Below are 11,111 nucleotides of genomic sequence, written 5' to 3'. Positions count from 1 at the left end.
TTGAATATAAAGAAATAATTTAACATAACATTAGGTTTTATGGTATTATAAAATTATATGAGAGGCTTGTTCCAGTTTTATAAAAATTAGTTCATGTTGTGCATTTCTACAAGGGGCACTGATTATGCACACCTAAGACTCCAGAAGACAAAATGCGGGTCCCTTCAGCCTGCTTGCTGATTTCAGCATTTAAACCTGGCTGGGTTTTTAATTAGAAAAATAAATAAAACATGAAGCATAAATAAGAAGGGTTAATGAAAACCACATACTGGGACTAATCTAAAAGGCTATTTCCAGGAATAAGTTTTACAGGTTAAAAAGCAAAATATGAAAAAAAAAAAAAACACCTTAAGGATTTGTACTTTGAATAAAATTTCTCCTGTAGAATGGAACAACTACATAATACAGAAACAATACTAAAATATAGTATATTGTATATTTTATGCTAAACTTTAATTTTTAGACCTTAGACAAGGAAAATGGGAAGTATGTTTAGCAAACTTTCTATTTAACAGGGAAAATGTAGGTGTGAGATCTAAGGCTTCAGAAAATTTCCAGGGCTCATTTATGAATCAGGAGATTATTTTCTATGAATTGAAATCTAAGACTGAAAAATATAAAAACTGTTTAGTTCTAAGAATATGTAGTTAAGAATGACAAAAAGTTGAATTTTTTATATAAATTCATAAATCTGTAAATTAATGGTAAATTATATTTGGGGCATCAGATATTTTAGATAAAATGGCATTGTATTCTGAAATATCTATTTTCTCAAAAAAATCTTCATTTTAACAGTAACATCTTTTCTTTTTTTGCCTTAAATTCTTTTCTTGGGTCATTTTAGGTATAAAATACATTTACATTTATCATTGGGAACTTGTACCTTTACATAATGTATCTTGGTTCTTATTTTTTCCCCATTCCCGGCGCTCCCTTCACCCCCTCTACCCTTTCCTATTTATAAAGGCTTTGTTTCCATTATTTCCATTTTTCATAATTTTTCCTTTCCCTTCTTTCCTTTCCCCTACCCCTCCCAATTCCCCTATCCCTTTGGACCTTTTCTTCCTATTTTGCATTATAAATTATTCATTTTAATCATTAGTACATTTTAGGTATACAATATAATGACATTCATCATTGGAAATTTGCACTTTTACATAATCCCTCTTGGCTCTTATTTTTCCCCCTTCCCCTTCCCTCCCTTCAACCCCTCCATCCCTCCCTATTTACAAAAACTTTGCTTCCATTTTTCCATTTTCTCATATTAATTCCATTCCCTTCTTTCCTTTCCCCTACTCCTCCCACTTCCCCTTCCCCTTTGTGCCTTTTCTTCCTATTTCACATTATCTATTATACATTTTAGTCCTCATTTACACTTTAGGTTTCTCAGATTAAAGAAACTATTCAGTATTTATACATGTGTGTCCTATTTATTTCCCTTAAGAGTATTGCCTCAATGTGCTTCCATTTAGCTATAAATGTCTCTAATTTCTAATTTTTTATGGCTGTGTAGTACTCCATTTTATTAAAAAGCCACATTTTCTTTATCCAGTCTCCAGTTGATGGGCATTTGGGCTGTTTCCAAGTTTTAGCTATCACAAACTGTGCTGCTATGAGCATGGGTGCACATATATCACTGTGGTATGATTCTTTTAATTCTCTTGGGAAGATACCCAGCAGGGGAGTAGCTGGGTCAAATGGGACTTCCAGTCCTAGCTCTTTGAGGTATCTCTATAATGATTTTCAAAGTGGTTGCACCAGTCTAAACTCCCACCAGTGGTGGAACAGAGTTCCTCTTTCCCCACAACCCTGCCAGCATTTGTTATTGGTTGATTTCATGACAGTAGCCATTCTTTCTCCAGTGAGATGGAATCTCAGCTTTGTTTTCATTTGCATCTTTTGAGTACAAGTGATGTTGAACATTTTTTCCTATGTTTACTTGCCATTTCTACTTCTTTGTTGGAGAATTGTCTGTTCATTTCAGATGCCCATTTTTCCATTGGGTCTTTAAATTTGGGGGGTCTGATCTTTTAAAGTTCTTTGTAGATTTGAGTTAGTAGGCCTTTGTCTGAGGAAAAGCAGGTGAAGATTTTTTCCCCCATAGTGGGTTGTCTCTTTAAAATGTTTGTGGTTTCTCTTGCTGTGTGGAAGCTTTTTAATAAGAAGAGATCCCACTTGTTGATTGCTTGTGCTAGTTCATGGGCAACTGAGGTTTTGTTCATAAACTCTTTTCCTACACCTATGTCTGCAAGACTTCTACCTAAACACTGTTCCAGCCAATTCAGTGTTTCTATTTCAATATTTAGATCATTAATCAATTTCAATTTTACTTTAGTGCATGGTGAAAGATATAGGTCTAGTTCTAATCTTTGACAAGTTGAAACCCAATTTTCTAGCACCATTTATTAAGGAGGCTATCTTCCTTCCAGTGAGGGTGTTTGGCTCCCTTATCGAAGATGAGATGGCTGAGTGTGTCTGGAGTTGTTTCTGCATCTTCTAATCTGTTCTAATGGCCCTCAGATCTGTTTCTTTGCCAGTACCATACTGTTTTTATCACAGTAGCTTTGTAGTATAGTTTCAAGTTGGGGATTGTGATACCCCCTGCCATGTCTCTGTTACCTAGAATTGCTTTTGCTATTCTGGGTCTCTTCTTGTTCCAAATGAATTTTTGGATTGTTTTCTCAAAGTCCATGAAGCGTGCTCCTGGAATTTCAATTGGGACTGGATTGAATCTATATAGCAGTTTTGGAAGTATGGCCATTTTCACTATATGAATCCTTCCTACCCAGGAACAGGGGATGTCTGTCCATTTTCTGATATCATCTTCAATCTCTCTTTTCAGAGTGCCATAGTTTTCAGAGAAGAGGTCTTTGATTTCTTTTGTTAGATTTATTCTTAGGTATTTCAGTTTTTTGGATGCTATTGTGAAAGGAATGATTTCCCCTATTTCTCTCTCAGTGAGTCTGTTATTTGTGTAGAGGAAAGCTGTTGATTATTGTGTGTTGACCTTGTATCCAGCTACTTTACAGAATTTGTTTATTAAGTCTAGAAGACTTTTGGTGACATTCTTGGGGTCTTCCATAGAGTATCATGTCATCTGCAAATAATGACAATTTGACTTCTTTATTTCCTTTCTTTATTCCTTTTATTTCTTTCTCTTGTCTAATTGGCATGGCCAATGTTTCCAAAACTATATTGAACAGGAGTGGTGATAGTGGACATCCTTGTCTTGTTCCTGATTTTAGTGTGAAGGATTTCGGGTTTTGACCATTTAGTATGATATTGCCAGTTGATTTTAACAGATGGCTTTTATCAGATTGAGGTAGAGACTGTCTATTCCAGTTTTTTGTAGGGTTTTTATCATAAATGCATGTTGAATTTTGTCAAAAGTTTTTCTGCATATATGGAGATAATCATATGGTTTTTGTCCTTGGCTCTATTGATGTAGTGTATTACATTTATTGATTTGCATATGTTGACCCATTCCCTACATCCCTGGGATGAATCCCACTTGTTCGGGGTGTATGATCTTCTTGATGATCTTCTGCATTCTATTTGCCAATATTTTATTAAGGATTTTTGCATCTATGTTCATTAGTGAGACTGGCCTATAGTTCTCCTTTTCTGTTGGGTCTTTCTCTGCTTTGGGGATCAAGGTGATGCTTGCTTCCAGGAATGAATTTGGGAGTATTGCTTCCCTTTCAATTTCATTGAAGAGTTTATACAAGAGTGGCAGCAGGTGCTCTCTAAATATCTTGTAGAATTCAGCAGTGAAGCCGTCAGGACTTGTGCTTTTCTTAGTTGGTAAGTTTTTAATTACATTTTCAATTTCATTTGTTGATATTGGGTTGTTTAGAGTTTTTAGGTCTTCTTCGTTCAACTTTGTTAATTCATATGTATCTTGGTATCTGTCCATTTCTTCTGTGTTTTCCATCTTATTTGCATAAAGGTTCTTGATGTAAGTATTGATGATGCTCTGGATTTCTGTGGGTCTGTTGTAATTTCACCCTTTTCATTCCTAATTGCATGGACTTGGGCCTTTTCTTTCCTTTTTCTGAAAAGTTTGGCTTAAGCTTTGTCAATTTTGTTTATTCTTTTGAAGAAGCAACTCTTGGCTTCATTGATTTTTTTGTATCGTTCTCTTAATCTTCATCACATTGATTTCTGCTCTCATCTTTATAATTTCCTCTCTTATATGAGCTTTGGGTTTGTCCTTCTCTTCTTTTTCTAGGAGCTTGAGGTTCAGCATCAGGCTATTTAATTTGGCTTGTTCTGTTTTCCTAACGTGTATTCAGTGCTATGAATTTCCCTCATAAGTCTGCTTTGATTGTGTCCCATAGATTCCAATATGTTGTATTGTCAGTGTCATTTTCATTTAATTGAAGGAACTGTCTGATTTCTTCTTTACTTTCCTCTGTGACCTATTGGTTTTTCAGAAGTGTGTTGTTCAGTTTCCACATGTTTATGAAGTTTCTGTGGTTTTTTTTTGCTATGTATCTCCAATTTCATCTCACTATGGTCTAATATACAGGGCATAACTTCAATTCCTTTGCACTTACTTAGACATGTTCTATGAACAAGTATGTACTCTATTTTGGAGAATGACCCAAGTACAGCTGAGAAGAATGTGTATTCTGATTTTGTGAGGAGGAACACTGCACACATCTGTTAAGTTCATTTCTTCAAGAGTTCAATTGAGTTCTAGTGTTTCATTACTTATTTTTTGTCTAGGTGATCTATCTATTTGTGACAGTGTGGTATTGAGGTCCCCCACTAGAATTATATTCATGCATATATGCCTTTTTGTGTCCGTTTGTATTTGTTTTATATAGTTGGGGGCACTAGTGTTTGGTGCATAGATATTTATGATTGTCCTCTCTTCATGTTGGATTGTTCCCTTTACAAGGATGTAGTGTCCTTCTATGTCTTTCTTAATCAGTGTTGGTTTGAAATCCACTTGATTGGCAAAGAGGATAGCTACTCCTGCATTTTTTTGGGTTCCCATCACATGGAATATTGTTTTCCATCCTTTAACTTTCAGTCTGAGTTTCATTTTGAATTAAGTGTGTTTCTTGTACTCAGCATATTGTTGGATTTCACTTCTTGACTCATTCTGCCAGTCTATTTCTTTTGATTGGTGAATTGAGACTATTAACATTGATGGTTATAACTGATATTGACTTGTCATTGTCATGACTTTTTCTTTTGTTGGATTCTCCCCCTTTACATTTAATTTCTTTTTGCGCTCGATGGGTTCATTCTATTGGGCTTCCTGGGATTGTGATCCTCATTGCCTGTTCCTAGGATATTGTGTAAAATTTTTTGGAGTGCTGGTTTCATATTCATGAAGTTCCTAAGTTGATCTTTGTCATGAAAGAATCTTATTTCTCCATCCATTTTGAAAGATAGTTTTGCAGGGTACATCAATCTGGGTTGGAGACTGTTTTCTTTTAGGGCTTGGAATATGTCACTCCAAGCTCTTCTTGCCTTGTTGGTTTGTGTTGGGAAGTCTGCTATGATTCTGATGGGCTTTCCTTTGTATGTGATTAGTTTCTTTTCCCTGACTGCTGGTAAAAGTTTGTTCTTCTGTTGTGTTTCTGGAATCTTAACAATTATATGCCTATGTATAGATTTTTTTTGATCAAGGCTATTTGGAGTCCTATATGCCTCACTTATCTGTATGTCAAACTCTTTTCCCCTGCTTGGGAAGTTTTCTGCCATAACTTCTGTGAAGAGGTTTTTTATGTCATCTCCACTCTCTCCTGTTTCTTCATTGACTCTAATCAATCTTATGTTATTCTTCTTTGCATCATCTAACAGCTGCTGGATAGATTTCTCATGTTCCCTTATAATTTTGGAGCAATTTTTCTTTTCCTGGTCACTAATTGCAATCTTACCTTCTATATCTGAAATTCTGTCCTCACATTGGCTCATTCTGCTGTGTAGACTTTCAATGGAGTTTTTCATGTCCTGGAAGGCTATTTGCATCTGTTTTATGGATTCCATTTGTTTCCTATGTTTGGATTCCATCAAGTTCCTGAGCTCCTCTCTAGATTTATTAATCATGTCTTGCACTAGGGGCACAATTTCTCCTGTTATCTGAGAAATTATTTCTGATTTCATTTTTTCCAGATCCTCTTTTGTTGCCAGTTCAGTGGGTCCAGGTGGTTGAGTATCAGAGCGTTCCATCCCATTTCCCTTTGGGCTTGCTCTTTGTGATCTGGAAGTCTGGTTTTGAGACTTATTTACATGTTTTCTCATTTCAACTGTGGGGGTGGCTGTTAGCGCCTGCATGGATTACCTCCTCTGAGCTGGGAGAGGTCCGACAGGGGCCGGGAGCAGCTGTAGGTATGGTGGCCCAAAACCCCTTTCCTGTGGGCTAGGAGCCAGCAGCAGGGGGGATGGTGGCTGGGAAGCCCCTTCCTCTGGACCAGGAGCAGTGGGATGGCAGCTCAGAAGCCCCTACCTTCTGGGCCATGAGTGGTGGGAGGGATGGTGGCCCAGAAACCCCTTCCTCTGGGCCAGGATCAGCAGGACTCAGTACCGTGGTCTGGTGGTCTGGTGTCCTCTGAGTCTTTGTAGTGTGGAACCAGGTGGCTGTCTGTCTGTGGCGGGGTGATTCGGCATCTTCTTTGGGACTCGGGACCTTGCAGAACACTCGCAGACCAAGATAAGTGCAATCCAAGATTTGACCACTGTAAAAAGAGGGACTAGACTGGATTGATTTACAGGGTCAGAGGCTGATGGATTCCAAGGTGGCACTCTGCACACCGGTGAACGAGAAACAAGTAGCTGCTCAAAGATGCTGAAAGCCACAAAACAAGAGGCACCAGTGATGCAGCCCCACTCCGAGGCTTGTGGGACCCTGCAGAGTCACTAGTGCAAGGGAATATTCAATGGCTGAAGATCCTAGAGTTTTGGGTTCATAGCTACCATCACCTCCTCGCCAAGAAGAACCCGCTAGTCACTCTTTAAACTGGAACACTACACCAACACTCCCCACTATTTCCTTTTCATTGTTTTCTCCCTAGCACTAAATGATGTAATAGATAAACTAAGTTGTTTGACTTACATCCACAGTACATTTGGGGAGAAAACTGGCAATGTAACATGGAATCTTAGTGAAAGTATAGTATTTTAGCTATTTGATTAATTATTTTGCTCTCAGTATTGTAAAAGTACATAGTCACAGAGAACGAAAATCTTGACAAGTGAATGGATGAATAAATAAAAATAATTGAAATTAGAAATCCTCAGAGAAATGTAAAGATCTTGCTTTGTTTTGATATATTCTATTGTGAATTGAAAAAAAATTGTGCTCATAAAACCACTTTATACTCTAATATTTAGCAGCTTAAAAAGGGACTTCATATTTTATAGTTATTCATATACCAAAATATAAAAACACAAACCATTTTATTACTTCTGGCCAGTTATTTTGTTAGTTTACTATTAAAATAATTCACTAAGAAATATCTAAAGTTTTCTAAAATCCCAGATAATTCCAAAGGAAACAACAATTCTTGATTAAATATTCTTAATTGAAACTGAAACTTGAGACATGATGGAGCAATTTTCCAGTACAAAAAGATAGGTGTTTTAACAATATTTTTCTTTTTCCTGTTTTATTAGGTGTTGACTATGTGGACATTATAAATCAGCTATCAAATTACAGTTCTTTCATGTCATAAAATTTCATTTGCCTTCAAATTTGGGTACTGAAATTATTGATGAATAAATAAACAAACACATAGTGTATATCGACATTTCCAATCTACAGTTCTATTTCCTTTCCTTGAAAGATACTGTTCTGACTTTTGTGACAGAATGGTTATTGAAAGCATAGCTTTAGAAAGAACACATGAAACTCTACTTAAACTTTACTTGTTTTTCATAAAATATATTGAAAGTGAATTAACTTCTTCCTCAAAGCACATTATTGTTAACAATGTAGTTGTGTTCATATCCTCGATTTGTTTAAAAGCAATACTTTTTAGAGAGGATATTCTGTCAACTCCTTGCTTTATATATATAGAATAGCTTGGGAACTGTCCCTTCAAACTCTCTCTCTCTCTTTTTCTTTCACCAGTTGCAGGATGCTCTTTCAAAATGTTAATTTGATTTTCACACTTTTCTAAATGCCTGCTGCCCTGGGTAACACCAGTCAAGTTCATTGTGGAAATAGGTCTTCAACATAACAAAGATGATTTTTATTTTCTGTGTTGTTTTTAAAGCAAGTTTACATTCTCTTACAGTGTGCATATTTAGGTATCAAACAATTAAGAATATTATCTTTTTTCCTAGGATTTGATGACAGGTATAAAAGAAATGAGATAATACATAAGTGTAAAAAATATTTTAGTGACAGAATTAAAATGTGCACAAATATAGTCAAAGAAAAAACACTCCTTAATTCTGACTACTGTTCAAAGAAACATACATAGTTCATATAATTGTTGCAATAATCTTGCTTTTATAAATAGTGTAAATTTTAGGAAATAATTTTAAATGAAAGAAAGGAAAATTGAGACAAAATGCATAAAACATGTATATGAAATTATGAAACAACCCAGTCAGCTTGGGAGAATATAGATAATACAATACTCTGGATCATAGGTGTGTGTATTTCCTACAAAAGCTGAAACAAATTTGGAAAACAGTAATGCCTTCAAACAGAAGAGATTCATGAATTTACAGATCTGCAGGTTAGAAATACAACATGTCTCACAGCTAAACTGAGGTGTCTTTAGGACACCATTCTCTAAAAAATCTTTATGGGACAATCTACTTTCTTGCCTTTTCCAACTTCTAGCCCTTCCTCTCACTTGGTCCATTCTTCTTTAGTCTCATCTTCACTCACCTTTCTCTCGACTTTCTTTTTCACATTGAGGACTTCTATCATTACACTGGGCTCCAGGTTTAATCCAAGATAGTCTTTCCATTTCATATTTGTATCTCCAAATCAAACTGATAAAGTCCTACTTGCCATTTTAGATAACATAACCACAAATACTAGGAACATGACACATTCTTGAGGTAGTTGGCCTAGTGTAATACCTTATGAGGAAAGCCAAACAAAGAGATGAAACTGATTTCTAAAATCTGATAAGGTAATGTAGACCTCACAGTGCATACTGCAGATCAGCTTGTTCTAGGTAGCAATGAGGAGATACAAACATGAATAAAGCTATTATTGACATGATTATACTGTAGGAAAAAGCTCAATTTGGAGTCTTTAGATGTATCAGAAATGTACAAGGAAAAAATACAATAAAAGCATTTAAACAATCCAGGTAACAGAAAACCTTTAAATAAAGTATAAACAGGAACAAAGAGTGAAAGCAGAGAGATGCTGAATCATAAATTTTAACCTTGTGAAATTGGCAGAATTTGATCTCAGTTGGAATTTAAGAATAAATCATAGGAGCTAGGAGTGCTTCTGAAATATTTCATTTAGGGGATAAAGTGGAAATACATTTAGTATGGTAGGAGAAAAGCTATGTATCTTTGTCAGCTGTGCTATTATAATAAAGTACTATATAAACTAAATTACTTATAAGCAAAAGAAATTATTTCTCTCAGTTCAGGAGGTTGAGAATCTGAAATCAAGGTGTCAATATGATGAAGTTCTGGTGACGGTCCTCTTCCAAATTACAGACTGCTGATTTACTGTGTTCTTGCAGGTAAGAAGAGAGAGCAAGTCAGCATTCTGCCTCTTCTCATAAGTGCATTCATAAAGCCCCCATCCTCACGGCCTAATTATTTATCAAAGGCTCCATCTCCAAATACTATCGGACTTGAGATTTAATTTCAACATATGAATTTGCATGGAGATGAATAACAAATATTCAGTCCATAACACTGGATGACAATGAGAAACCCAAGTTACTTGGAGTTAGACTGGAAACAGTAGGATATTTTATTGACCAGATATCCTTTTGTTGATGTTTAATTCCTGGACTGTACATTAAACCCTAAGTCTGAAGTGGAGAATCAAATGTGTTAGACAGCACATTAATCTAAATATGACCACTCAGATTGGTCAAGAACAATAAGGAAAATATACGACAAGGAAGGAGGTTAACAGAATAGGTATATGGATAGCACACACTGAACAGAAGTGTAAAAAAGGAACCTGCCCACTCTTTAACTCATTGGATGCAATTCTGCATTCTAACTTACCTTAAACCAGAAAAATCTTATTTTTAACTATTAGGTGAATAAATATTTTTAAGCCAAGGGATAGAAAATATTATGACCAAAACTTTCTCTGAAAATTTTTAATTTCATGTCTATAATATTGCTTTATTTGTGGGTTATCCCAAGATTATTGATATTAGAAATCATCCTAGGGTTGTAATTTCAAATATAAAATTTGCTAATTTTTCAGATGTTGAAAAAAATCACTGGATCTCTCTAAACCTCTAATTTTCTTCTATAACATAGAAGTGATAATCCTACACCAAAGGATTATTAGATAGACTAAAGATAATGCAGGAGGAGAGCACATGGCATGCTGATTGGCACATAGGAGGCCCCCAGTTCTTAAATGCTGTTTTATTGTTCTTTTGTTATTATTTGACTCACCAAACAGCAATGACTGGCATATTTGAATCATTACATGAATGCTACAGAGTGGTAAATGTCTACTTTTCTTATGCTAGAGAACAACTGATCTTTGGTGACTGCCCTTGTGTGAAACCAGTCATTTCTGAAAATGTAATGTTACATTCTAAAATAAATGACTGTCAATTAGTATGACAAACAGAAAGAAATTATTAAGAGTCTTTAAAATGACCACTGTGTGCAAAATAACCAGGTTAACTCTTTCCTAAATTACAGCTGGGAACAAGCACATTTCCAGAAGGTAAGCAGTAGGACTTTCATTCAAAAGTTTTAACACATAATTGATGATAAGTAGAAATTTGATAAAACACTAATATTTATCAAATTTTTCATAATAGGTAAATACAGGGAGTAAAAAATGCTGGAGCATCACAAACAAGAGCTCATTTGAGATCCCCAGAAACCTCAAGATAAAAATGGATCAAAGCCTTTCAGCACAGATCAATTGCTAGGGAATAGGACTGCTGACATCAAATATCTAGCCA

The sequence above is a fragment of the Heterocephalus glaber genome, unplaced genomic scaffold (assembly GCF_053883595.1).
Source record: "Heterocephalus glaber isolate CG9 unplaced genomic scaffold, H.glaber_assembly_v1.0 deba00001600, whole genome shotgun sequence".
In the NCBI taxonomy this organism is placed as follows: Eukaryota; Metazoa; Chordata; class Mammalia; order Rodentia; family Bathyergidae; genus Heterocephalus; species Heterocephalus glaber.
Note: the sequence above shows the minus strand (reverse complement) of the source record.